The sequence below is a fragment of the Sphaerodactylus townsendi genome, linkage group LG07 (genome assembly GCF_021028975.2).
Source record: "Sphaerodactylus townsendi isolate TG3544 linkage group LG07, MPM_Stown_v2.3, whole genome shotgun sequence".
NCBI lineage: Eukaryota > Metazoa > Chordata > Lepidosauria > Squamata > Sphaerodactylidae > Sphaerodactylus > Sphaerodactylus townsendi.
Genome location: NC_059431.1, coordinates 7439250 through 7465896, shown reverse-complemented (window position 1 = coordinate 7465896; position 26647 = coordinate 7439250). Strand labels below are relative to the sequence as shown.

Below are 26647 nucleotides of genomic sequence, written 5' to 3'. Positions count from 1 at the left end.
TGTTTATTTTTGCTATATTGTATATAGTTGATGGGAGTTTTTGGGGGGACCTTCATCATCTTGGATCCCATTCACCAAGCCTCTGACGTCATCATAAGCCAACCACCAGCAGGAAGAACTGGACTTGGCATTATCAGTAGATTGTAAATATAAGGACTTGAAATGCAGCCTAAAAGGACTGTAAATTGTTAATGTTAAATGTCAATGTGAAAAGTGTTATTTGTTAAGGAAGTAAACCATTTTGTTTTAAAGTTAGTTCTTTGCAACTCCTTCCAAGTTCTGCCCCACCGAACCCACAGATAGAGGTTACATGTGCAGGTGACAAGCTCCCATTGGGCACAATCAGAACATCTGAGTTGGTGGCCCTAAATAGCTTTTCAGTAGTCACAGCTTGCAAGAGCTGTACAAGCCAAAGGCCTCAGCGAGAAGAAGAGTTCAGATTTATACCCCACCTCTCTCTCCTGTAAAGGCAGCTTACAAACACCTTGTGAGGAGGTGGGGCTGAGAGAGGCCTGAATGAACTGTGACGGGCCCAAGGTCACCCAGCAGGAGTGTAGGAGTGGGAAAACAAATCTAGCTCACCAGATAAGAGTCCGCCACTCACGTGGAGGAGTGGGAATCAAACCTGGTTCTCCAGACTTATTCATTCATTATATTTATACCCCGCCCATCCCCGAAGGGTCCACCTGTTCTTAACCCCTACACCATGCAGAAAAGGTGTAGTAAGAACATTTGATAGTTTTTCAGCCCATTGCAGCTCCAATGTTTTAAACAAATAAATAACATAAACGACGGGTTGCCGGCTCCTGCACGGGAAATCCCTGGAGATTTGGGGGTGGAGAGGGGGAAAAGCAGAATTTGGGAAGGAGAGGATATCAGCAGAGTTTAAAGCGGAGTCACTCTGGTAAGATGAGAAGGTCTATAGTCTTCTTGCACTCACTGCAGCCTCCTAGCACTCTTGGAAAAGAATACTCTCCACACAAGATGTTCTTTCCACAGGAAGGTTTTACTTTAGCAGTTGCAAGGTTACACAAGGCTATGCTATACAAGACTATAAGACTATACAGAACTCTTCAGTAAGAACAAAGTTGAACACACGCTGAACTAAACACTCAACTCAGACTCACACTCTGAACTCAGCATATACAATGCAATGGCTCTTATACATCTAACAAGGATATTTTCCCCTGCCCCGGCAACAGCCTCTCATTGGTCTAGAGCAGGGGTCTTCAAACTATGGCCCTCCAGATGTTCATGGACTACAATTCCCATCAGCCCCTGCCAGCATGGCTAAGTGTGGCAGAGGCTGGATGGAACTAGCTCACTGGAACATCCGAGGGCCATAGTCCTCTGAGAGAAACCAACCCTGGTCCTAGAGTCACCTGAATTGAACTCACCAATCATGTTAAAGGTTAACTGTAGCCACTTGTCCCTAGACTGACTGTCTCTGGCCTCTGGGTTGGGCAAACTTCTGCTGACTAGAAGATGAACCTTTTATGAACCTTTATTTTGTTATATATATATATATATATATATATATATATATATATATATATATATATATATATATATATATATATATATATATATATATATATATATATATATATATATATATCTATATATATCTATATATATATCTATATATATATATATCTATATAAAATAACAAGGAAGCTCAACAAGGAGATATGATTCCACAAGTCCACTACCCTTCACCTCTTTCTTTATAGGAAGATGAACCTTTATGAACCTTTATTTTATTATATATATATATATATATATATATATATATATATATATATATATATATATATATATATATATATATATATATATATATATATATATATATATATATATATATATATATATATATATATATATATATATATATATATATATATATATAAAATAACAGAGGAAGCTCAACAGAGATATGATTCCACAGAATCCACCCTACCCTTCACCTCTGCTATTTCTTCCTGCGGAACTGATCTCTGTTGCCTGGACATCAGTTGTAATTCTAGGAGATCTCCAGTGGAGTAAGGCAGCCCTAATAAGATTCTTTATTTCTCCAAACAACTTGAGCAGTTCTCTTCATTCTGGGTCTGTGAGATAAGTCCAGGCAGTGGAAGAATAACTGGAATAACATTGTTAGATGAAGAAATTGCTCAGAAATTACTAATCAATCACGCCGAGTTGAAAGAATTACCCACTTCACAAAATTAAGTATAAAATCTCCTTCTTAATACTTAAATGCCAACTGGATTTTGCAATAAATCTTCCAAAGCCATCTGGTATCCAGTCAGTATTCTGGGGGCGGAAGGTTACGCAACAGATGGGGATATTGACCCTTTCAACGTGGATCATGTTAAGAGGGTGAAATACCCCTTTTTAAATAATCATCAGACTACCTGAGCATTACTAACACTTAAGGATTGATTGATTGACTGATTTATACTCTGCCTCCTTTCCCTACAGGGGACTGAGGGGTAGCTTCCAACATTTAAAATATAGTGACTATAAACAAAGAGTCCATAGCACAGCATGCTAAGTTGCAGGGCTGCAGTTAAAGCTCTGCACACAACCTGAGTGCGATCCTGACAGAAGTCACTTTCAGGTAGCCTGCCCAAGGTTGAGTCAGCCTTACATCCTTCCAAGATCAGTAAAATGAGTATTCGGTTGTGAGGTAGCCTGCCATTTCTTTTCCCGGCTATTCTTTACCCCCTAGCTATGAGCTAGGTACTCATTTACCAACCAAGGAATGGATGGATGGCTGAGTTGACCATGAGCCAGCTGCCAGGATATCTGACCCACAGGGGGCTCGAACTCCTGACCATGTGAGTGGTAGTGCAAGCACTTAACCACTACGCCACACGGCTCCTGTAAGTATTCAGTTTACTGCGGTAAATTGTAGACCAGTAGGGAAGGCAATGGCAAACCACCAAAGCACTGGGTGGGGAGGGGGAAACTGGATTGGACACCAGCGTGTACAGGGCCTTGCACCTTGAATTAAATGAGTACATTAAAAAGCTATTCAGTTCAGAGCCTATTTTATGCCATGCTGACCCTTCCAAGCCATTTGTCGTTTATGCCAATGCCAGTGATGTGACCATGGCAGTGGCGTAACGCCAAGGGGACAGGGGGGTGCATGATGCACCAGGTACATGCCCATGCAGGGGCGTTCCGGGGGCATTCTAAGGCAGGTGGGGGTGTGGCAGGGGTGCAGGGCACACGCGTGCCCCAGACGCAGTTCCCCATCACTCCAGCCCTAGGCCATGGGGTAGAGTCCTCCTCCAGTGAGGGGAGGAGGGTCAGTTGTCCCCGTGTGCTTATTTGTCTCACATGTTTTCTGAAATGGAACAGAATTGGGCAGTGTGGGAGAAGGAAACCAAGGTCATTAAGCTGGTGCTGACAACGTTCTAATACACAGACAAGAGGGAATGGCGAATAAGCTCCCAAAATGGTACCAAGGGGCAAGTTCAGGGACAGCAGAGAGGCCTGTGAAACATTTTAAAGAGATACGCACACAAGTGAAAACATTTTGAACACATTTCATCCTCAAGAATCATTTTAAAATTTATGATTCATCCATACACACATTTATGCCAATTTATATTATCAATCTATAATTTGTTGCAGATGAAAAAGGTATGGAATTTCATTATATGTCGATAATTATATGTTATTATAAAATACAATCAAATATGATTTTTTTTTAAAAAGAATCATTTTAAAAGAGGGTTCATTTAAAAGGTTTTGAGGCTGGAAATGAAATGTTTTGGGGTAAACGCAATGTGAAATTCCACGGAAGAAGAGTTTTATTTCCTGTCTCAAAACATTTTAAATGAACTGTGCGGAAAAGCCCAGTATGGTGTAAATGTTGCTCAGTCAGATGGGTAAGTGTTTAGACATTGATACCTTTGAACTTTTGATAGCAAGACAGATTTGTTCAGTTAAGTTCAGTTAAGAAGATAATCGCATATGTTCTAACCCTGATTAAAGAAGAATTTACAAACCAGTGATACCGAGAATTACCTTAATAAGAAACTAGAGAGAAAGCTGTCGATTTGTGCACCTAACAGCAGGCCCTGATTGCAAATATTTCAGTTAGAACTCATTTGGAACATACTGGGTTGGTTAAATAAGATTCAGCATAATAGCTTCATTGCTTTCCTTTGGTAATATCAGATCATGCCTTTGCAAGAAGCATAGGGTTTTTAAAAAATAAATTTAAAGTCTTTATTCATTTATTTATTCATTTGAGGGTATTATTATTATTATTATTATTATTATTATTATTATTATTATTATTATTATTATTATTATTATTATTATTATTATTATTATTATTATTATTATTATTATTATCATTCATTCATTCATTCATTCATTCATTCATTCATTCATTCATTCATTCATTCATTCATTCATTTATTTATTTATTTGGATTTTTATACCGCCCTAAACCAGAGGGGCTCCGGGTGGTGTACAACAAAACTAATACAAAATCAGGTTCGGGAACAAACTATACAATTAAATAACAGCAACCCACAGAGGTTCCATCCGTGTGGGTATTTGTTAAAATGTACTAAATTTCATTTAAAACCGCTGTTAATACCATAGCAGAAGGCGTCCTATAAACCCGTTTTCTTAAAACCCTCCCCAAGGCAACGGCTGGACTCCTCCATAGGAGGATAACCTAGATGTAACAGAGCAGGGGCGCCATACTCAGCGGCTGGTTGCTCCAAAGGCCCGGCGGAACAATTCACCGAGATCCCGCAGGGCCCAGACAGCTGGAGGAAGAGTGTTCCACCAGACCGGGGGCAGGGCCATGAAGGCCCTGGCCCGCGTGGAGGCCAGCCGCATCATTGAGAGGCCGGGGACCACCAGTAAATTAGCCTCTGCTGAGCGCAGAGGGCGAGTAGGGGCATATGGGGTAATGCGGTCCCGAAGATTACCCCAGCGCAACATTGAAGGGTTATAGAAGGTGGTGCTGCTGACTCACAAAATATTACCTCTTGTACTGTTCTAAAACTACCAAGTTATGGAGTTATGTGTGTGTGTGGGGGGGGGGGCTTAACAATATTGATTTCTACCTCTCTTAAATCAACTGTATGTTTATCTCCATCTTTAAATTGTGCCATCAACCCCCAGGGTTTTTAAGGCAAAAGATTTTTCAGCAGTGGTTTGTAATTGCCTGCTTCTATCTAGCAACCCTGGATTTCCTTGGTGGTCTCAAATCCATGGATTAACCAGGTTTGACCCTGCTTAGATTCCAAGATCGGATGAAACTAGGCCGTCCAGTTCAGGAGTCACCTTTAAATACGTCAAGTACAATATCACCATCTTTAAGTACCTTAAGAAAAATATCACCATCGTCAAGTACTTTAAGTAAAATATCACCATATTTAAATACTTCAAGTAAAATATCTCTGGCTTTAGGTACTCTAAGTGAAATGTCACCATCTTCAAGTACCTTAAGTAAAATATCTACTCATCTCTCGATTTACTTTTAAATAAAAGTTTACTCCATCTCTTTTAAAGTACCTTAATGGAGTATGATAGAGGCGTCATGCATGTGTTGGAGAGAGCTCGTGTATCTAATCTGGAGGAACCGGGTTTGATTCCCAGCTCTGCTGCCTGAGTTGTGGAGGCTTATCTGGAGAATTCAGGTTAGCCTGTACACTCCCACACACATCAGCTGGGTGACCTTGGGCTAGTCACAGCTTCTCAGAGCTCTCTCAGCCTCACCCACCTCACAGGGTGTTTGTTGTGAGGGGGGAAGGGCAAGGAGATTGTAAGCCCCTTTGAGTCTCCTACAGGAGAGAAAGGGGGGATAGAAATCCAAACTCCTCCTCCTCCTCCTCCTCCTCCTCCTCTTCTTCTTCTTCTTCTTCTTCTTCTTCTTCTTCTTCTTCTTCTTCTTCTTCTTCTTCTTCTTCTTCTTCTTCTTCTTCTTCTTCTTCTTCTTCTTCTTCTTCTTCTTCCCTTTCCCTCCCACAATAGACACCTTGTGAGATAGGGGAGGCTGAGAGAGTTCTGAGAGAACTGTGACTGGCCCAAGGTCACCCAGCATATGGAAGATCAGGGAAAACATACCCGCTTCGCCAGATTAGAGTCTGCTGCTTAGGTGGAGGAGTGGGGAACTGAACCCAGTCCTCCAAATTAGAGTCCACCTCGCTTGCTGGCACTCCAAGGACTGTTTCCTCAACATCTCTGAGAGAATGTTTCAATAGCCTTGGCCACAAGTTACAACAAATGCATGTGCAGCAGAGGTGGGATCCAGCAGGTTCTCACAGGTTCCCAAGAGTAGGTTACTAATTATTTGTGTGTGCCGAGAGGGGGTTACTCATTGGTGATTTTGCTACGTGATTTCTGCCTTCGTTACGCCCCTCCTCTCAGCAGTAGCACACAGAACTTGAAGCAGTCTAGCAGGAGGTGCACCGGCGTGTGTGGCAGCCTGCGCCTGCGTGCATTAGTTTCCCGCCCAAGGACCGGCACAGGGGCTGCGTCCTTGCCACAGCCCCACCCAGGAAAGCCCCGCCCCTGGAATGCCCGGCCACGCCCCCGTCATGCCCCGCCCAGCGCCATTGGCGCTACGCCACAGTTTGAATCCCACCACCATGGGAACCTGTTACTAAAATTTTTGGATCCCACCACTGATGGCAGTCAAAGTACAGTGCACACGATTGCTCAGCAGTGGCATAGGAGGTTAAGAGCTCGTGTATCTAATCTGGAGGAACCGGGTTTGATTCCCAGCTCTATCACTTGAGTTGTGGAGGCTTATCTGGGGAATTCAGATTAGCCTGTGCACTCCCACACACGCCAGCTGGGTGACCTTGGGCTAGTCACAGCTTTTCGGAGTTCTCTCAGCCCCACCCACCTCACAGGGTGTTTGTTGTGAGGGGAGAAGGGCGAGGAGATTGTCAGCCCCTTTGAGTCTCCTGCAGGAGAGAAAGGCGGGATATAAATCCAAAACTCTTCTTCTTCTTCTTCTTCTTCTTCTTCTTCTTCTTCTTCTTCTTCTTCTTCTTCTTCTTCTTCTTCTTCTTCTTCTTCTTCTTCTTCTTCTTCTTCTTCTTCTTCTTCTTCTTCTTTGGAAGCACATTGAGTAATTCTCATATTACAGTCAAAGAGTGTACAGTTGAACATGTGATGCCAACCCCACATGGATCCAAATCCTGGCCCCCTGGTTTCATTTGTACACCGAACGCCTGTTGGCTCTTCCTTAGAATCACGAATCAAGTGAACAAGGGCTTTTGTTGATCGGGTCAGTTCAGTGTTCCTCCACATTTCACTCAAAGAGAATTTAACATATGGCTGCGTTTGCAGAGATGAGCCGGCTTCGCAGGGCGCTGTTTTCCCGAGAACATAACAATTGGTCGCTTAATGACTGTGTCAAGGAAGAAACAATGCCGCCTTAAATCCCTTTCTGTTGTTCTCCGGGCTACCGAGAAGCCTCGAGTGCATTTTAATTTTGCAGAAAGGCACAGACCGAGTTAAGCACTTTCTTCAGGGCACCAGGTGTCACTGGGAAGAAAAAAACCAGGCAAAGACATGATAGAAAACAGAATGTGACAAGGTCTCTGAATCTCATACATATTGGCATTTTACAACTGCCAGCGCCTGATTGTGCCGCTAATTAATTCTCTAAATGCACAAGAAGCCAAAGGTACAATTTGCAAAGCGCTCTTGTCATTTAATTAGTATATTAACTTTTTATCTCAAACATTTCTCCATTTAATTAGCTTATACTCCAGGCAAGCGTCAAGACTAACTGGAATGTGCAGGGGTGGGGGGAAAGGAATTAATTAATTCATGCCGGTGTAGAAATGCGTTTGCTTCATGCATTGGCGGGGGCGTCAAAAAGGGCTCAGGTACTTCTGCGGGACGGGGGTGGGGGCTGGATCTTGGAAATCCGACAAGCCTAAACAATTGAATCCCTCTAAAAACGTCTGTTTAAGATGACACTCCAAAGTGCTCTCAGTCTTGTGACATAAAGCATAAATACTTATGCTGCATTGACTCAAAGTTCCCTTCCGCACATGTAGAATAATGCACTTTCAATCCCCTTTCACAATGGTTTGCAAGTGGATGTTGCTATTCTGCACAGTAAAATCCAGCTACAAAGTGGATTGAAAGTGGATTGAAAGTGCGTTTTTCTGCATGTGTGGAAGGGTCCAAACACTGCTGACCTGGCTAGCCCCAGGCTAATAATTATATAGCTTTGACTCAACATCATAGCAAACAGCCAATTCCGAGTCATGGAACCAGAGTGCAAACAGAAAACAACAGTTGCACTGCCGGCTATAGTATAAAATCCCCAGCCATAACAGATCAGTCTCCTTACTTCTGTAATAGTGAACTGCACCATAAAAAATTACTTCTCATATGAAATCACATTCTTTCAATATATTTTTTCTCAAAAGGTGAGACCAAGGCAACCTCATAGCTAGAGGTAGCTGGATGCTACTCCTCCTGTTTATTGGAGGAACCAATTCAACATAATAACAGTGAAGTCCCTGCACGGCCTCTACATTCGTCAGAGGCCAACTTGCTGGTGGTCCCTGGCCCCTCGATGATCGTCACGGCTGTGGCAGCCTCTACCTCGGGACCCAGGGGCCTTTACAGTTCTGGGGTTCCACCCTGCCTGGTGAGAACATCTTTACACACCACCAACTATCCGGGCTCCTGGCGGCATCCTGGAGGATTCACCGCTTGGGGGGCCTGTAAGACCGAATTGTTCCACCGGGCTTTTGGGGGGGCCGGCCGCTGATGAGCGCCCCTTTCCCCCCTTTCCTCCCCCCCTTTACACTCTGGGCCCTTAATACTTATGGGGGCCCTCCTCTCTCTTATCTTGTTTCTTTCCAGGGTGGGTTTATGACGTTTTTATGCTGGATGCCAATGTAATTTTGTTAATTTGCTGTTTTAATGGGGTTTTAATGTAATTGTTGTTTTATTGTGTTGTTCACCGCCCAGATCCCTTCGGGGGAGGGGCGGTATATAAAATCAATTATAAATAAATATAAATAAATAAATAAGTGCAATCAAGTTGCAACTAGCTTACGATGACCTCTCCTGGGTCTAGGAGAGTTGAAGACCTCTGGTGGAAGGGGAGGTTCCAAGGTTCTTGAGGCCACTCGTGATGCTGAAGAAGAAGAAGAAGAAGAAGAAGAAGAAGAAGAAGAAGAAGAAGAAGAAGAAGAAGAAGAAGAAGAAGAAGAAGAAGAAGAAGAAGAAGAAGAAGAAGAAGAAGAAGAAGAAGAAGAAGAAGAAGAAGAAGAAGAAGAAGAAGAAGAAGAAGAAGAAGAAGAAGAAGAAGAAGAAGAAGAAGAAGAAGAAGAAGAAGAAGGTGGTGGTGGTGGTGGTGATGGTGATGGTGATGGTGATGGTGATGGTGATGGTGATGGTGATGGTGATGGTGATGGTAGTGGTGCTTGGATTTATACCCTGCCTTTCTCTCCTGTAAGGACACTCAAAGGGGCTTACAAACTCCTTCCCCTTGCTCTCCCCACCACAGATGTCATGTGAGATAGGTGGGGCTGAGAGAGTTCAGAGACAACTTTGACTGGTCCAAGGTCACCCAGCAGGAATGTAGGAGTTGGGAAACGCATCTGGTTCACCAGATCAGAATCTGCTGCTCATGTGGAGGAGTGGGGAATCAAACTCAGTTCTCCAGATTAGAAACCACCTGCTCTTAACCCCTGCGCCATGCTGAGAATTGGAAAGTTCGATACAGGAGACATCCATCCATGGCTGCTAGTTATAGTGACTATTATATTAAATATTTTGTTTTTTCTGTTTTTTGTAGAAACTATAGAGCTGTAAATAATATTTTATGAAAATATTAGATCCCTGGTGTGTTGGTTTTTGATGGACCTCTGAAGGAGTTCCATTGGGACTGAAAAGCAACAAGTCTTTCTGAGTATACTTTGAGGGGAGTTTTAACATTGGTGCCTATCTTCTATGGAGATTTTAATGTATAGTTTTCTATTCAAGCACAGTGCAATAAAAGGGAGGCATAACATATTTTAACAGATGTCTACCAAGCTTCTTAACCTTTTTTGGCTCCTGATTAAAGAGGAACCTCCAGTTCCCGAGGCAGTAAACCTCTAAATGCCAGTTCCAGGTAGGGTTGCCAGCCTCAGGTTGGGAGACCCATGGAGATTTGGGGGTTGGAGCCTGAGGAGAGGAGGGTTGGGGGCGGGAAAGGAACTTAGTGAAGTACAATGCCATAGAGTCCCCCTTCCAGAGAGGCCATTGTATCTAGGGGAATGTCAGGGATTATGCCTAGGTGATTGAGCAGCAGTGGCGTAGGAGGTTAAGAGCTCGTGTATCTAATCTGGAGGAACCGGGTTTGATTCCCAGCTCTGCCGCCTGAGCTGTGGAGGCTTATCTGGGGAATTCAGATTAGCCTGTGCACTCCCACACATGCCAGCTGGGTGACCTTGGGCTAGTCACAGCTTCTTGGAGCTCTCTCAGCCCCACTTACCTCACAGGGTGTGTGTTGTGAGTGGGGAAGGACAAGGAGATTGTAAGCCCCTTTGAGTATCCTACAGGAGAGAAAGGGGGGATATAAATCCAAACTCCTCCTCCTCCTCCTCCTCCTCCTCCTCCTCTTCTTCTTCTTTTTCTTTTTCTTCTTCTTCTTCTTCTTCTTCTTCCCTTCTTCTTCTTCAATGCAGCTGTGGTGAAATATATAGATGGTGATTGTATCTAGTTGATTAAGATGCATTCCTACCAGTGTAGCTGCTAAAAGATATATGTAACCAATCTGCTATATGTTACCATTGTTGTGATGAGACATTCTTTCCTTGATCTCTGTCTTTTATGGCTTCACATGCTTGGTAGATAACTAGGCTTATCCCTGACACCATCGGCTCTCAAGGGAAGCAGGATGTTTCCATTGCTCTGTGGGGGCAGGAGACCAGGTGGCTTTATCTTTATCTGTTGCCGACCTTGAGGCGCCTCAGCTCCGCAATAACTGTTTCTCACAATCTTTGGGAAAACAGGCTTGTTTCTGAAGAAAGTGGATAGCAAAACCAAGGTTCCCCAGAACTGGCTTTTCTAAGCTGGGTGCTTTGTTGCCTTCCAATCAATGTTGCTGATCAACAATACAGAGTTCATTTATTGATTCAAGGTCCGAAACCTATCAAGGGAACTGAGCTCTGTCACCTGGAGATGACTTGTAACAGCTTGAGGTCTCCAGCCACCACCTGGATGTTGGTACATAAGAACATAAGAACATAAGAACACACCAGCTGGATCAGACCAGAGTCCATCTAGTCCAGCTCTCTGCTACTCGCAGTGGCCCACCAGGTGCCTGTAAGGAACCTCAAAGGACTCGAAACAAAGGAACTGAGTTCAGTACGTTTATTTCATAAACTTCAACGATTGCATTACATGGGATGCGGATTCTGACTTTCCCGGGCTTCAGGCGTCACTTTTACGGAACCTTCAGCCACCTCCCCCAAACGTCCCAGCAGTTTTCCCACGACAGAGCAGAAACAAGCTTCAAACACACAAGATAGCCACAGCAAGGTTAAGGCCCCAACCTTCCCGGGCACGAAGCCCAGAACGAGGAATGCGTCAAGGCCAGGCAGAAAGAGCAGAAACTAACCCCCAGCCTTACACTCCACCTCCTCCACGAAAGCCCCCTCTCCCCCCGGTTTAAGAGGGAAAGCCTTATGCAAAGCAGCGATCGGGGGGGGGGCGTCAATATTTTCAACATACACCCATTGATTATGTCCTGAGGGATATCCCACCCAGGATACCGCGAAATATTGCAGACGTTTGTGTTAATGTAAGCTTGAGAATCCAGAATAAGCTGTCGATTTCGTAGTGCTTGATGGCCATCAACAATCACCGGTGGGGAACCTCCGTTGGGTAGGTACCAAGCATCTGTGAGATCTGGAGCCCGCTTGAGTAAGCTAAGGAATGAAATACAGGGTGAATATTACTAAGAGAATTAGGCAACTCTCTAACCCGAGCAGTCCACATCGTTGATCACCTGGGTGATCCTAAACGGGCTACTAAATTTCTTGCCTTAGCTTAGAATATTTATGCACATCCTTCCTAAGGTTTTTGGTTGGGACAAATAAACCCGCCCCACTTGCGAGAGGAAAATCCATTCTATGTTTGTCCGCTTGTCTCTTTTTGGGCTTCCCTGGCGCTTGGCGAGGTTTGGAGGAAGAGACGGATTTCCAACCTTCAGATAGAGACCCGGATCCAGTCACTGCAAAGTCAGGGGGTTAGGAAAGCGCCTGATCGAGGGGGAGCTGGGAGTATTACGGGAGAAGCGAATCGACCGAGACTACTTCAAACGGAGTTTTATTGGTGCTGCTGTGAACCGCGTTGTTGTAGGCATGATTCGTGAAGGGGAGAAGCTCCGTCCAGATTAATCCTGATGATAGTTGGTGTAGCAGCATAGGTACTGCTCAAAGCCGTTCTGTTGGTCCGTTCGGTCTGGAGCGTCACTTTGCACGTCGAGTGCGGGGCTGCCACAGCCGAGAAGCGGTTCCCAACAACTCCAGGAACGGCTTTCCCAGAACTTAGATATGAACTGTATGGGCCCTGTCGAAAATCACTTTCTCTCCGGCGATGAATGCAAACAATAGATATGTTGAATAAACGAATTTGGCCAATTTAGGGCGCCGAGGGAATGGTGGAACAACGGAGACGAAGTCGCGCTTGTTTGGAAAAGAGGTCCACCACTACCCAAAGAAATACTGTATTACCATGGCTTTTCTGGGGAGATCTGTGATGAAATCCATGGAAATCACTTGCCACCGGCCGAGCCAGCCCGGGGATGGGGATGAATTAGTAATGTCCCGATGGCGACTTTAGTAGAGAGGGATATGGTGGCTTTAGCCTCTGCTCACATCGGACACCCCTTTATGTATGCCTCAATCGTCGCTAGGCGCATGGTGCGCCACCAGAAACTACCTTCTAAAGTAGGTGAAGCGTTTTCCAGAAATCCCAAAGTGTCCAGCCTTTGTCGGTACGTCATGACCAGCCATTAGTAACCTGCTTACGTAAAGCGCCGGTTGGGGCGTACCAGCAATCCCCAGTCTCCTCACTCACCTCTTGTAACTTTGCAGGAGGGGTCAGATTCTTCCTTGGCGGGAACCTCCTGTCGTCCACGCCTCCTCCAGCTGACGCTTGAGAAGCGGGGATAAAAGCGTTCAGAACCTGCACAGGGGAATGTTTCAAGAGTGACTGTCTGGGGATCGGGTTACCGCCATAAACCCAATTGAGAAGGTGTGAAAGGGGAGATGGTACGAAGGCATGGCGCCAGTAAGGAAGTGTCCGTCCCCCTGTGGAGGCGAGGATTAGGGCGTCAGCTAATTTGTTACTATTACCAGGGAAGAAATGGACAGTGAAGTTGAATCTGGAAAAGAAATCCGCCCATATTAATTCGTTTGGCTGACATTCTGAGTGGAGTAGACAAAGCTGCCAAGTTTTTTATGATCTGACCAGACTTGGAAACGGGTCGGGCGGGCGCCTCTTCCAGCCAATGCCGCCACGTAGACAAAGCCTCTTTAATGGCTGCGGTTTCTTTATCTCCAACTGTCCAGTTGGACAGTTCAGGGTCGGACAGTTTTTTCGATAAATAAGCACCACGGTACAAGTTTGTTATGCTTTTATTTTTTCTGCAAGAGTGCTGCTCCTAAGGGCTTTATCCGAAGCATCGACATGTAATGCGATGAAGAAGAAGGCAAAGTAGAGGATCTGGGTGTTTCAAAATAGGTTCAGTAGTGAAAGCCGTCTTAAGAGCCTGAAGCGATTTTTTGACACTCAGGGGACCAGAAAGGGAGCCCCAGGTTTTGAAGCGCCTGGGGTCCCTTTCGCTTTGGTCTTGCGCCAGTAAATCTGTGAGTGGTAGAGAGCAAGCTTGGCAAATTGGGGAATAAAATCACCGATAAAAGTTCACAAAACCTAGAAACGATTGAAGTTCCTTCACGGGTGGTGGGTATCGGCCAATTCACTACAGCTGCAACTTTTTTTGCGGGTCCATCTCCAGAGGCCCTCTGGAGAGATCCGATACCCTAGGTAATCCATGGAGAGTTTGAAGTGCGAAAGCACATTTGGACAGTTTTTTGCGAAAAGTGAGTTATCGAGCAGACGTTGCAACACAGCCACTGACCAAGCGTTCATGCTCTTCCATGCGTTTGGGAATATATTAGAGCGTCATCCAAATACACCACCACCCCTTAAACAGAAACTCTTGTAGAACATCATTTGATAAGAGACATGAAAGCCCCTGGGGCACCGGATAATCGAATGGCATTACAAGGTATTTATACTGGCCAAATTTGGTATTAAATGCTGTTAAATGCTCGAAGCCCTCAGCAATTAGGTACTTCGGTAATAAGCCTCCCTCCAGATCCAGTTTGGTAAAATACGCCCCTTCCCCAAGGCATAGAGCAGAGTCCTTGATGAGGGGCAAAGGGTGACATTGTTGACAAGCGAAACAGCGTTGAGACCACGATAGTCCAGTGCACAGGCGGTAAGGGTTCCATCTTTCTTTTCACAAACAAAGCGGGTGCTGCGTGGGTGCTCTTTGTAGCTTCGGCCGATGAAACCGCCGAGCCAGATTCTTATCGCGAGAAAAGGCTCGAAGCTCCTTCTCCTCGGCACAGGCTCATCCGATATATTCTGCCTTTACACGGAAGTTGTGCCCCTGGGACCAAGAGGATTTTTACAGTCTGTGTCCCTATGGGGCAGAGTTGATCGCATGACCCTGTTCTGCAAAAGACGTAGCAGCTGAAGTCCCAGTACTGTTTGGGAACTCCGGCCAGTTCTGGGACTCGAGGTCACCCTGGCTGAAGCCATTGCCTGCAAGGCGACTCGGGGGGATCTTCTTTAGCCTCTGCGGTGAAGCTCACCCTGCGTGCATGTGATCCCCACAAGGGGGGATTGAGTGAATGTCCGGACTATGCGTTTGCCCCCAGAAATGGTGGAGTTCATGGGAGAGGAGCCAGGGCATGCCCAGCACTATGGGATGTTTTGGCAACTGGAGCCAGAATGAAGCCTACGTCTTTCCCAGTGTTCAGCACATAGCAGAAGCACTGGTTGGATTTGAAATGGGCGGACCGTGTCCGGGGTGCCCAGCCGGTGGCTACCATCCATTTGAGTAAAGGGAATGGGTTTGGCCAATGCTATACATTCGAGCCCTAGCTGCTCCAGCCACCTGAGGTTTCATAAGGCAGTGGGACCAGCTGGAAGGTCTGCAAAGAGCTTCGTGCTAGAATATGGGTGTGCTTGAAGGTATTGTTGGTTGGCGTGGTCATTCAATAGTTAGCTGGGGGGCTCCCCATTCACTCTACCGCATCTGGCGCAGGAAAATCTTCCAGCGGGACAGGATGAAAGGCTCACCCCTTCAGGTTTGAATTGTCATCCCGATCTCCCAGAACTGCGTCATCGCCATAGGGTGGTTTCGCGCCAGCTCCTTAGCGGGGCCCCGAGGGCCCTTCTTCTAGAAGAGTCCGTGCCATTGACTTTGCGAGATGCGGGGACAGGAGCCTTTTGTTTTCGGGCAGTTGGGCGCCACCATGTATTGAGCCCGGGCCCCCACAATATAGACACAACCAGCATGTGGTGACGGTGCTCCAGAAGGTGGATTAGGCTGCTGCCAGTCCCTGCACACTAACCTTCTTCGGTGGGATGGTGGCCGTGGTTGCCAGTTTGGCGAAGCGGTTTGGCAGGAAGGTTTGGTCGGCGGAGGCCGGTTTTCCCCGTCTTGGATCCGATTAAGGCGGGCCGCAATAAAGGTTGCCGGTTGTAATCCCACTCCAGCGATGGTCTAAGGAGTTCCGCGCACCATGCATGCCCAGGTGCAGATCTCTTCCTCGACTGGCGTCATGGAAGTATTCACATTTCATCGCGTTCGGGACCCAGTCTGGGAGCTTTGCACCATGACCAACCGGAATTCTCGGTAGAACTCTGCAAAGGTTTTGTTTCTACCTGCTTGAGGAAGTTTTAACAGTCTTGATGGCTTTGTTCACCTCTTCGGATCTTGGCGAATTGCCAGCAGCCCTTGAAGTAAAGCTGCCCGCGGTTTGCAGTTCCAGGGGCCCCTGGAACTTCGCTATGCAATTCCACAAACCATTCCGCGGCGTCTCCATCCATGCAACTGCGGACCCGATGTCCCGCACCTTCACCGGAAACTTCGGACCTATAAAGATCATCAAACTCAAGCATATGTCGTCGAGTTGTAAAATAAAAATATGGCAATCTGGATGCTGTCCCATCAAAAAAGGTCTGCAGGGGATGTGAGGGCGAGGGTAACCCTACCGGCTCATGGAACTACAGGGCTGGAACTTCATGCAGGTGGTGGTTGTGCCCCTGGACTGCCGGGGCTGGAGGTTGCACGGGGAGCAAGGACTCTACGCATGGGGTAGGGGAGGCCGGTGCGATCGAGGCGATGGGTTGGTGAAGAGTTGCGCCACCCGGTGCGAGGGTAGAAACCACTGAAGTGGTGGCTGAGAGATCTCGGAGGCGATAAAGCCTCCCTTGCCGTAACTCCCTCTCACACGGCGTGTGAGAGCCTCCCTTTCACGTTGCAGTCTATCCCATTCTCTACGTTGCAATTCTGCCTCGAAACTTAACTCCTTGGTTTTCCAGCGCTTTAAGGCATTACGGCGTTGGCGGCTGGAGCTCCGAAATCCGGAAGTGCTCTAGGACGCCTGATCACGCAGGAGGTGAGGAGTCTTTGAGGAACTGAAGGTCTCTTAGGACGTCCTTCTCTCGGGGGGAAAGTTCAGCTTCCGCGGTTCCGGCGCTGCTGTTCCCGCGTTCTTGTTCTAAGGCTTCATGCTCTTTCTCGAGAGCCATCCGTTCCTGATCAGTCCGTTTGGTTCTCTCGAGAGCCTCCATCTGTTCCCAAAGATCCAAAACCAGGGGCCTTACCGTGTATCAGCGGCGGTAGAGGCGGTAGCCCCATCAACTGGAAGAGTCGGAGGCATGGAGCACCGTCCAGGGGAGCATGGCAGCTGCTTCAGCCGAGATCCGATAAGTCGGAGGGGTCACGCGAATGCGGGCATCTTCCGCGAGCGTGGAGTCGGAGTCTGGAAGTTTAGAGTAACTCAACACTTCCTTCTCTCAGAGTCCTGGGTCATTGAGGGCGCGAGCCTTTTGGGCAGGCGCTCGGTTAGCTCTGCCAGTGATCTTCGGGAGGGGGATCCCTCGAGGTATTGATCCAGGAACCTTGCCATGGACTCTTCTGTGTCCCGTGGATGGATTTGATACCCCGATTTCCTCCTCCACCTAGTCGCGCATCCACCGGTTTGTAATCCATATGTTGGCGGGTGGTGATATGTTGCCCCAGAGGGGCGCTGATCCATCGACACTCCGCCACCAGGATCGTAGAAATCCTGGCACTTCCAGGTGGCCGGCGAAACTCCAGGCGCCCGAGGAAGGCCATCAGGGGGGGCTTCTTCAATTACTCATGCAGCTGGAGGAAGGCTAAAGCTCCCGGCTAGAGAGTCGAGGGCTTAGAGGTCACCAAGGGAGACGGGTTCAGCTGGCTCCTCCAGAGAGCCCGTTCGCGTGGAAGGAAGATATGGAGCCCTCTTTGGGGGCTACCACAGTCTTGTTGCCTTCCAAGTGCGACGGAACTCTTGGTGTTCAACCCTGCATCTCGTTGGGCATCAGGGATTCACAAAACGGAAAGATAATGGTAGTGACCCAAAATCAATCCGAAGATAGAGATGTGAGAATCCGCATAATGTAAAGGAACCTCAAAGGACTCGAAACAAAGGAACTGAGTTCAATACGTTTATTTCACCAAACTTCAATGATAGCATTACCACGGGATCGCGGTTCACGAGCTTTCGGGCTTCAGGTATCGCTTTTACGGAACCTTCAGCCACCTCCCCCAAACGTCCCAGCAGTTTTCCCACGACAGAGCAGAAACAAACTTCAAACACACAAGATAGCCACAGCAAGGTTAAGGCCCCAACCTTCCCGGGCACGAAGCCCAGAACGAGGAATGCGTCAAGGCCAGGCAGAAAGAGCAGAAACTAACCCCCACCCTTACAGTGCCTTTGGGAGCTCATGTGCAGGAAGTGAAAGCAAGGGCCTTCTGCGGCTGCTGCTCCCAATCACCTGGACTGTTAAGGCATTTGCAATCTCAGATCAAAGAGGATCAAGATTGGTAGCCATAGATCGACTTCTCCTCCATAAATCTGTCCAAGCACCTTTAAAAGCTATCCAGGTTAGTGGCCCTCACCACCTCCTGTGGCAGCATATTCCAAACACCAATCACTCTTCTCCAAACTAAAGAGTCCCAAACGCTGCAGCCTCTCCTCATAGGGAAGGTGCTCCAGTCCCTCAATCATCCTTGTTGCCCTTCTCTGCACTTTTTCTATCTCCTCAATATCCTTTTTGAGATGCGGCGACCAGAACTGGACACAGACTTCCAAGGTGGCTAGCTGGCCCTTGTGTGAAACAGCTTGTCTCTTCTAACATTAAACACTTCAACGTATCTTCTTACGTTAAACACTTCAGCGTATCTTCAAATGCGTGCTGCATTTTTTTCAAAAAAATATCTTCAGTTTGATGGGGACGACACGCTGAAAGTCAGCATGTTTTATGAGAGGGCCTTCGCCTTGGCTTAATGCCTGCGAAACAAAATCAAATCGTTTCACACTTCAGAGAGAACAAATGTTCTCTTCTGCGCATCTGTGTTTTGTGTGAGGCGCAGCTCTGATGGCAGCCGGGCCTCGTGGAAGTCTTTATGGCATTTCCGTCTCGTCAAGGGCAAGAACCCCTCAAGATCCATTAATGAGCGAAAATCGACAGCATCGACGACTCCCTCTTTCCCGAAGCCAAATTGCCCAGAAGATGACGGCACCGAGTGGAACCGATGCCGCGGCACTTGGTGTCCGAGGGACGCAAATGTAGATTGTGCGTCTCAACCTTCCCGCAATCAGCTAAAGTCCTCCAAGGATGAAAGATGTGCTTCGAAATGAGAATGATTCTGTCAGTTTGTATCGGCACGGGCGGCTCGGCGGTGACGGAGATTTGAAGGGCCCTTCTGCGTTGCGTGCTGGGGGGGTGGGGAATGCACTTTCCGACAACAGCGTTGGCGTCTTATTGTAGCTGACATGCTTCAGAAGAGTCAAAAGCATTTGACAGCCTGCTTAAATGTTGCCTTTCAGCCGTTTGTGCTGAGAAGTCTCTCAAAGGGAGTTTGTTAGGTGGATGGGAAAATTATACTTTGCCTCAGCTGTCTGTGCATCTTGATCTTGAAGGGCTTATGATATACAGACACTTATGTGTCTGTATATATATATATATATACACATTATATACACACACACATTGTATATATACACACAAATATGTATACACGTATATATATGTAGGGTTGCCAGGCCAACCTGGAAGTGGGGTGCTGTGTGGTTTCCGGGCTGTATGGCCGTGTTCTAGCAGCATTCTCTCCTGACGTTTCGCCTGCATCTGTGGCTGGCCTCTTCAGAGGATCTGATGGTAGGAATGGAAAGCAAGTGGAGTATATATACTGTGAGGTCAAAAGGTGAGGCCCTCTGAATAGAGTAGCCTGGTATGTGAGTCACAAGAGTCTGTGGCTGTGTGGTTGTATGGAGTAGGTGTTCAAACATGGCAGTAATTCTAGCAGCATTCTCTCGGCGTTTCGCCTGCATCTGTGGCTGGCCTCTGAAGAGGATCTGATGGTAGGAATGGAAAGCAAGTGGAGTATATATACTGTGAGGTCAAAAGGTGAGGCCCTCTGAATAGAGTAGCCTGGTATGTGAGTCACAAAGAAGTCTGTAGCTGTGTGGTTGTATGGTCGTGTTCACGGCTGCATGGCCGTGTTCTAGCAGCATTCTCTCCTGACGTTTCGCCTGCATCTGTGGCTGGCCTCTTCAGAGGATCTGATGGTAGGAATGGAAAGCAAGTGGAGTATATATACTGTGAGGTCAAAAGGTGAGGCCCTCTGAATAGAGTAGCCTGGTATGTGAGTCACAAAGAAGTCTGTAGCTGTGTGGTTGTATGGTCGTGTTCACGGCTGCATGGCCGTGTTCTAGCAGCATTCTCTCCTGACGTTTCGCCTGCATCTGTGGCTGGCATCTTCAGAGGATCTGATGGTAGGAATGGAAAGTAAGTGTAGTATATATACTGTGAGGTCAAAAGGTGGGGCCCTCTGAATAGAGTAGCCTGGTATGTGAGTCACAAAGACGTCTGTAGCTGTGTGGTTGTATGGTCGTGTTCACGGCTGCATGGCCGTGTTCTAGCAGCATTCTCTCCTGACGTTTAAGCCTGCATCTGTGGCTGGCCTCTTCAGAAAGTCTGATGGTAGGAATGGAAAGCAAGTGGAGTATATATATACTGTGAGGTCAAAAGGTGAGGCCCTCTGAATAGAGTAGCCTGGTATGTGAGTCACAAAGAAGTCTGTAGCTGTGTGGTTGTATGGTCGTGTTCACGGCTGCATGGCCGTGTTCTAGCAGCATTCTCTCCTGACGTTTCGCCTGCATCTGTGGCTGGCCTCTTCAGAGGATCTGATGGTAGGAATGGAAAGCAAGTGGAGTATATATACTGTGAAGGAGTCAAGGTGAGGCCTCGAATAGGAAGTAGCCTGAGCATCGTGAGTCTAAAGAAGTCTGTAGCTGTGTGGTTGTAGTAGTCGTGTTCCGCGGCTGCATGGCGTGTTCTAACGTAGCATTCTCTCCTGACGTTTCGCCTGCATCTGTGGCTGTACTGGAGGATGGATGGTAGGAATGGAAAGCAAGTGGAGTATATATACTGTGAGGTCAAAAGGTGAGGCCCTCTGAATAGAGTAGCCTGGTATGTGAGTCACAAAGAAGTCTGTAGCTGTGTGGTTGTATGAGTGCGTGTTGCGGCTGCTGGCGTGTTCTAGCAACATTCTCGGCGTTTGCTTTAAAACCATTGTGGCTGCGTCTTCAGAGGATCTGAAAGCCTTCGACAACCTGGAAGTGTTGGAATTTTGCAAGCGTCTGTCACAACTCAGTTATTTAAAAAAGTTACCTGTTTGTATGTCAACAAGTTGCTGAAGTCACTGTTTATGGCCGGATCGATCGATTAGCTATTGGTCAGTTAGATAGCCATGGCTTACATGTCAGTGAGCACGTGCCTCTGAAGTTATAACGTTAACTCTGGCCCCTTCCGCACACGCAAAATAATGCGTTTTCAAACCACTTTCACCACTGTTTGCAAGTGGATTTTGCCATTCCGCCCAGCTTCAAAGAGCACTGAAAGCAGTTTGAAAGTGCATTGTTCTGCATGTGCGGAATGAGCCTCTGTTTCTTTGTTTGAGCAGACTTGACACCATCACCACCCCTGACCATGAGCACAAGACAGCAGATAGGTACCAAGATGTAACCAAACATGCAGTAGTGTAGATGTGTAACACCAGGAAGTGACAATAGAAATTCTATAGCCGTGGTGGCGAACCTATGACACTCCAGATGTTCATGAACTACAATTCCCATCAGCCCCTTCCAGCATGACTAATTGGCCACGGGTTGATGGGAATTGTAGTCCATGAACATCTGGAGTGCCATAGGTTCGCCACCACTGTTATATAGAAATTCTAGGAATATCTTAGAACTCTATGGTAAAACCATAGATAAGAAAAAAATGAAAACCCTGCCATCTCTATGCCGGTATGTAACTTACAAGTTAGAGCTCTAGGGATCACTCTAAACTCAACAGGAGGGCCCTCCACATTTTTGAGCCTGCGGGCAGCTTTGGAATTCTGACACCACATGGTGGTCGTCGCATAAGCATAAGCATAAGCATAAGCATAAGCATTTTATTGTCATTGTGCACGCACAACGAAATTTACAGCAGCATTCCTCGATGCACACAATTTCAGACTCATACATCATCCTCACTTTCCCCTTCCTCCACCCATCCCTACACAGCCCCAAATACATCAATATGAAGCAGCGGAGTTTAGCATAGCCACAGCTCTAGAGTAGAAGCTGTCTCTAAGCCTCTTTGTCCTAGTTCTGAGGGCCCTGTATCGTCTGCCAGATGGTAGCAGTTTAAAAAGAGAGTGTGCTGGATGAGACGGGTCCCTCAGAATATTTTGGGCTTTCTTTGAGGCTTCGGGAATTATAGATTTCTTCCAAGGAGGGGAGAGGGCAGCCGATAATCCTTTGTGCAGTAGTGATCACCCTTTGGAGAGCGCCTTCCTATTCGCCACTGTGCAACTGGAGAACCATACACAGATGCAGTAGGTTAGGACACTCTCTATAGGACACCAGAAGTTTTCCATCTAGTTGTTGCTTCCTTAAAAGTCTCAGAAAGTACAGTCTTTGCTGGGCTTTCTTAACCACCGCGGCAATGCTATGAAATGGCTGCCAAAATTGGCTGTCTCAACAGGTGGCACCTGCCACAAAATAGAGAGCTAGCATGGTGTACTGTTTAAAAGCAGCTGACTTTAATATGGAGAACCAGGTTTGATACCCCACTTCTCCGTGTGAGCGGCGGACTCCAATCTGGAGAACTGGGTTTGTTTCCCTGCTCCTCCGCATGAAGCCTTCTGGGTGACCTTGGACACGTCACAGTTCTCTCAGAACTCTCTCAGCCCCACCTGCCTCAACAGGAGTCTGCTGTGGAAAGAGGGAGGGAAAGCAATTATATGGTGCTTTGAGACATCCTGATGGTAGACAAAAGCAGGGTGCAAAATCAGGGACGGACTTGGATCTGGCTTTGCTTCAGGAAAAGCTTGGAGGTGGCTCTGTTGTCTGCATCTCCTCATGAGGAGCCAATTCTAGTCTCATTGTTTGTAGGCTTCATCTCTGAGTCCTCTGAGACCTCATCACCCAGAGACTGACTCATCACAGTTAGGTTGGGCTGTCCAAAATCATGGACAGCCAATCCCGATTGGAGGGGCTGGTTTTGCTGTAGGAATGGCGAAGGGCCACTCCAATGCATTTGCCCCTTTTGCCGGTGTAAGGAGCACCCACGCCAGTGGACGAAGCAAAAACTCCAGTCTTCTCCTGCCCCTCAGCATTGTGGCAGGTAAACCCTGAAGTCTGGGCCCTCAAGGAGCTGTGCTGCCGTCCAAGTGGATTCCACTGAGGGGTGGGGAAAGGGGTCGCGTAATGTGTGATGTAAGTCTGCTCGTTCTATGGGGCAATTCAGGCAGCCAGAGGGATTTAAACTTCCACTCCTTTTTATCCCCGACCGTTTCTGCACACGCGCACACTGCAAAGTGGATTGCAGCGCTAGAGAGCGTCATGGCTCCGTGGGGACTTTAACCTCACACATTACAGAAACCCCAAACCTGCCCTATAAACACATATAAGAGTGGTTTCATTCCTTTGTACACCCACTGGAAGACCCTCTGTGGAAGTCATTACCAGCATTTTGCCAGGCCTGTGGTTGAGGACAGTAATAGCATTTTCCAACATCACTGCTTTCCCTGTATCTGTATCTGTTCCTTTTCCTTTCCTTTCTTTCTTCCCATCCTTTCACTTCTCTTCCCTTCTTTTCACTCACTCATTCCTTCCCTCCCTCTGTCCTTCCTTCCTTCCTTCCTTCCTTCCTTCCTTCCTTCCTTCCTTCCTTCCTTCCTTCCTTCCTTCCTTCCTTCCTTCCTTCCTTCCTTCCTTCCTTCCTTCCTTCCTTCCTTCCTTCCTTCCTTCCTTCCTTCCTTCCCTACCCTCCCTCCCTCCTCCCTTTCTTTCTTTCTTTCTTTCTTTCTTTCTTTCTTTCTTTCTTTCTTTCTTTCTTTCTTTCTTTCTTTCTTTCTTTCTTTCTTTCTTTCTTTCTTTCTTTCTTTCTTTCTTTCTTTCTTTCTTTCTTTCTTTCTTTCTTTCTTTCTTTCTTTCTTTCTTCATTTATTTATTGTTTAATCTTATATACCGCCTTGTTTAATCTTATATACCTTCCTATTTTCTTTCATTCCCCTTCACTGAACCCGATTTTAGGGCACTACTGAGAAACTGGGAAGCTGTAATTGGGATTTTTTTTGTAAGCTGCCCTGAGCCTGCTATGGGGAAGGATAGGGAATGAAAGAAAGAAAGAAAGAAAGAAAGAAAGAAAGAAGAAGAAGAAGAAGAAGAAGAAGAAGAAGAAGAAGAAGAAGAAAAAAAAAAGAAAGAGAAGAAGAAAAAAAAAAAAGAAGAAGGAAGAAGAAGGAAAGAGAAAGAAGAAGGAAGGAAAGAAGGAAGGAAAGAAGAAGAAGAAGAAGGGAAGGGAAGGGAAGAAGAAGGGGAAGGAAAGAAGGGAGAAGGGAAGGGAAGGAAGGGAAGGGAAGGAAGGAAGGAAGGGAAGGAAGGAAGGGAAGGAAGGAAAGAAGGAAAGAAGGAAAGAAGGAAAGAAGGAAAGAAAGAAAGAAGGAAGGAAGGAAGGAAGGAAAGAAAGAAAGAAAGAAAGAAAGAAAGAAAGAAAGAAAGAAAGAAAGAAAGAAAGAAAGAAAGAAAGAAAGAAATCTGGTTTTTACCTAGGTTCCCAAATGCCTTCAAGCATATCTGACTCACCCTGCCCATAATTATTGGAGTTACAGTGAGACTTTGACCTTTGCTGAAGCATCCTATCCTCGGAGCTAGTTTCTCTAGAAAAGTCCTGCAAACACCTTTATTGTTTCCAGTGACAAAATAAGGACTCCCTGCCTCACGCTTAATGAGACATTCTGTGCCAAATTACTGTCCATTATGTACTGGATCATTTTCCTACCCCAGTGTCAAAAGATCGATATATCAGCAGGTCTTCCATTCATAGACTGGAGATCATTAAGCGCTATTGAATCCCAATTTTGACATGATGTTGGACCCGAGGTTCGTAATCTGTCTACGGCAGCAAAAAGATTTGACCTAGATCAATAAGGAAATCTGAGCATCAAGCACAATTCTGGCAGATCCTGGCAGATAGAAGCAAAGAATTCTGGGAATTAATGCCAATCAATACTCTCAGAGTCAGTTTAGAGACTGAATCTTGTCAAATACACCATTTGTACTCATGTATAAAACTTTCCTTATTATTTCCATAATACTGTCCACCATGCCAAAGAAAATTCTACTTTATGTTTGTGAAGTATGCCTACAAAAGTGCAAAGCTGAAGTTTCCAAAGTGTTCTGGAAAATTTCCATCCTAGCTTGCTAACTCACTGGCTACTGTTGCCTTTGGTTCCTTCTGATGGCTCATGTTTGCAAATGAACAGGAGGTTTGGGAGCAAGGACACGAGTGGGCTAGCAATCTGTGCAGCACTACATCACTTCAGGGGAAAACCCAAAAGCAATGTGGGGTAGTTCTAGGAATTGCCAGAACCTCTGTGGTAAAATCATAGAGTTGACGGTGAATCCAAGAGCTACCCTATGCCATGCCCAGGTTTTCCATGGGAATGAAGTTGGACTGCACAGGAAGCCATTTTTTAAATTCCCACCCACTGCTTGGAGTGGTGGCAGCAAGAATGGGAGACCTGGTAGCTGTACCAGTCCTGTAGTTATTGGGGAAGTGGTAAACCACCAGCCCAACATAGCAATGACCTTGCTCACTTCTTTTTCTGGAAGGCCTTTGAGTGATTGGGACATAATGATATTTCATTCTTTTTTAAGGTTTGGGTGAGGCCATGGCTTAGTGGTAGACATCTGCTTGGCATACAGAAGGTTCCAGGTTCAATCCCCAGAAACTCCGATCGAAAGGATCAGGTAAAAGGTCATGTGGAAGGGCTCTACCTGAGACCATGGAGAGCTACTGCCAGTCTGAGTAGACCAGTGTTTCCCAACATTTTCGACGTCATGGTACCCTTGGCCTCACTCTTCATAACTCATGCCTGCCATCCCCCTACCTTCCCCTCCCAGTGCTCCTGCTTGCCACCCCTACCCCCCACCACCTTCTCCTCCCAGGGTGAAGGGAAGCACTGTGGGGTTGGAAGTAGCAGCTGACCTTGTGGCATGTCCTGCCCCCTAGGCCAACTCCATATCCTAACTGGCACTGGCGGAAGACACCACAAAAGTGAGGGGTGGTGGTAGCATTGCCGCAGTACCCCTGGGACATGCTCACGGCACCCCAGGGTACCACGGAACCCTGGTTGGGAATCACTGGAGTAGACAATACTGAGCTTGATGGACCAAGGGTCTGATTCAGGACCAAGGACAGCTTCTGCCAGTCTGAGTAGACAATAGTGACCTTGATGGACTAAGGGTCTGATTCAGGACCAAGGACAGCTTCTGCCAGTCTGAGTAGACAATACTGATCTTGGTTCTGGTGGGTTTTCCAGGCTGTTTGGCTGTGTTCTGATGGATCTTGTTCCCAACATTAGGAACAAGATCCACAGAACACGGCCACACAGCCTGGAAAATCCACCAGAACCAGTTGAATTTGGCTGTGAAAGCCTTCGACAATACAATACTGATCTTGATAGACCAGGGGTAGGGAACCTGCAGCTCTCCAGATGTTCAGGAACTACAATTCCCATCAGCCTCTGTCAGCATGGCCAATTGGCCATGCTGGTAGGGGCTGATGGGAATTGTAGTTCCTGAACATCTGGAGAGCCGCAGGTTCCCTACCCCTGCTCTAGAGCATAGGTGTCAAACTCACAGCCCTCCAGATGTTATGGACTACAGTTCCCATCATCCCCTGCCAGCATCATGCTGGCAGGGGATGATGGGAACTGTAGTCCATAACATCTGGAGGGCCGTGAATT

The 26647-nt window shown here is 46.7% G+C and overlaps 1 long non-coding RNA gene across 1 annotated transcript; it reads right to left on the bottom strand.

Moving 5' to 3' along the window:
- On the bottom strand, window positions 1-21128 carry LOC125436497. The gene is made up of 3 exons (XR_007245066.1): window positions 21032-21128; window positions 5012-5021; window positions 1-12 (listed from the first exon to the last, which is right to left on the bottom strand). It is a non-coding gene; the product is annotated as an uncharacterized LOC125436497 (long non-coding RNA).
- Between the last annotated feature and the right edge of the window lie 5519 nt (window positions 21129-26647).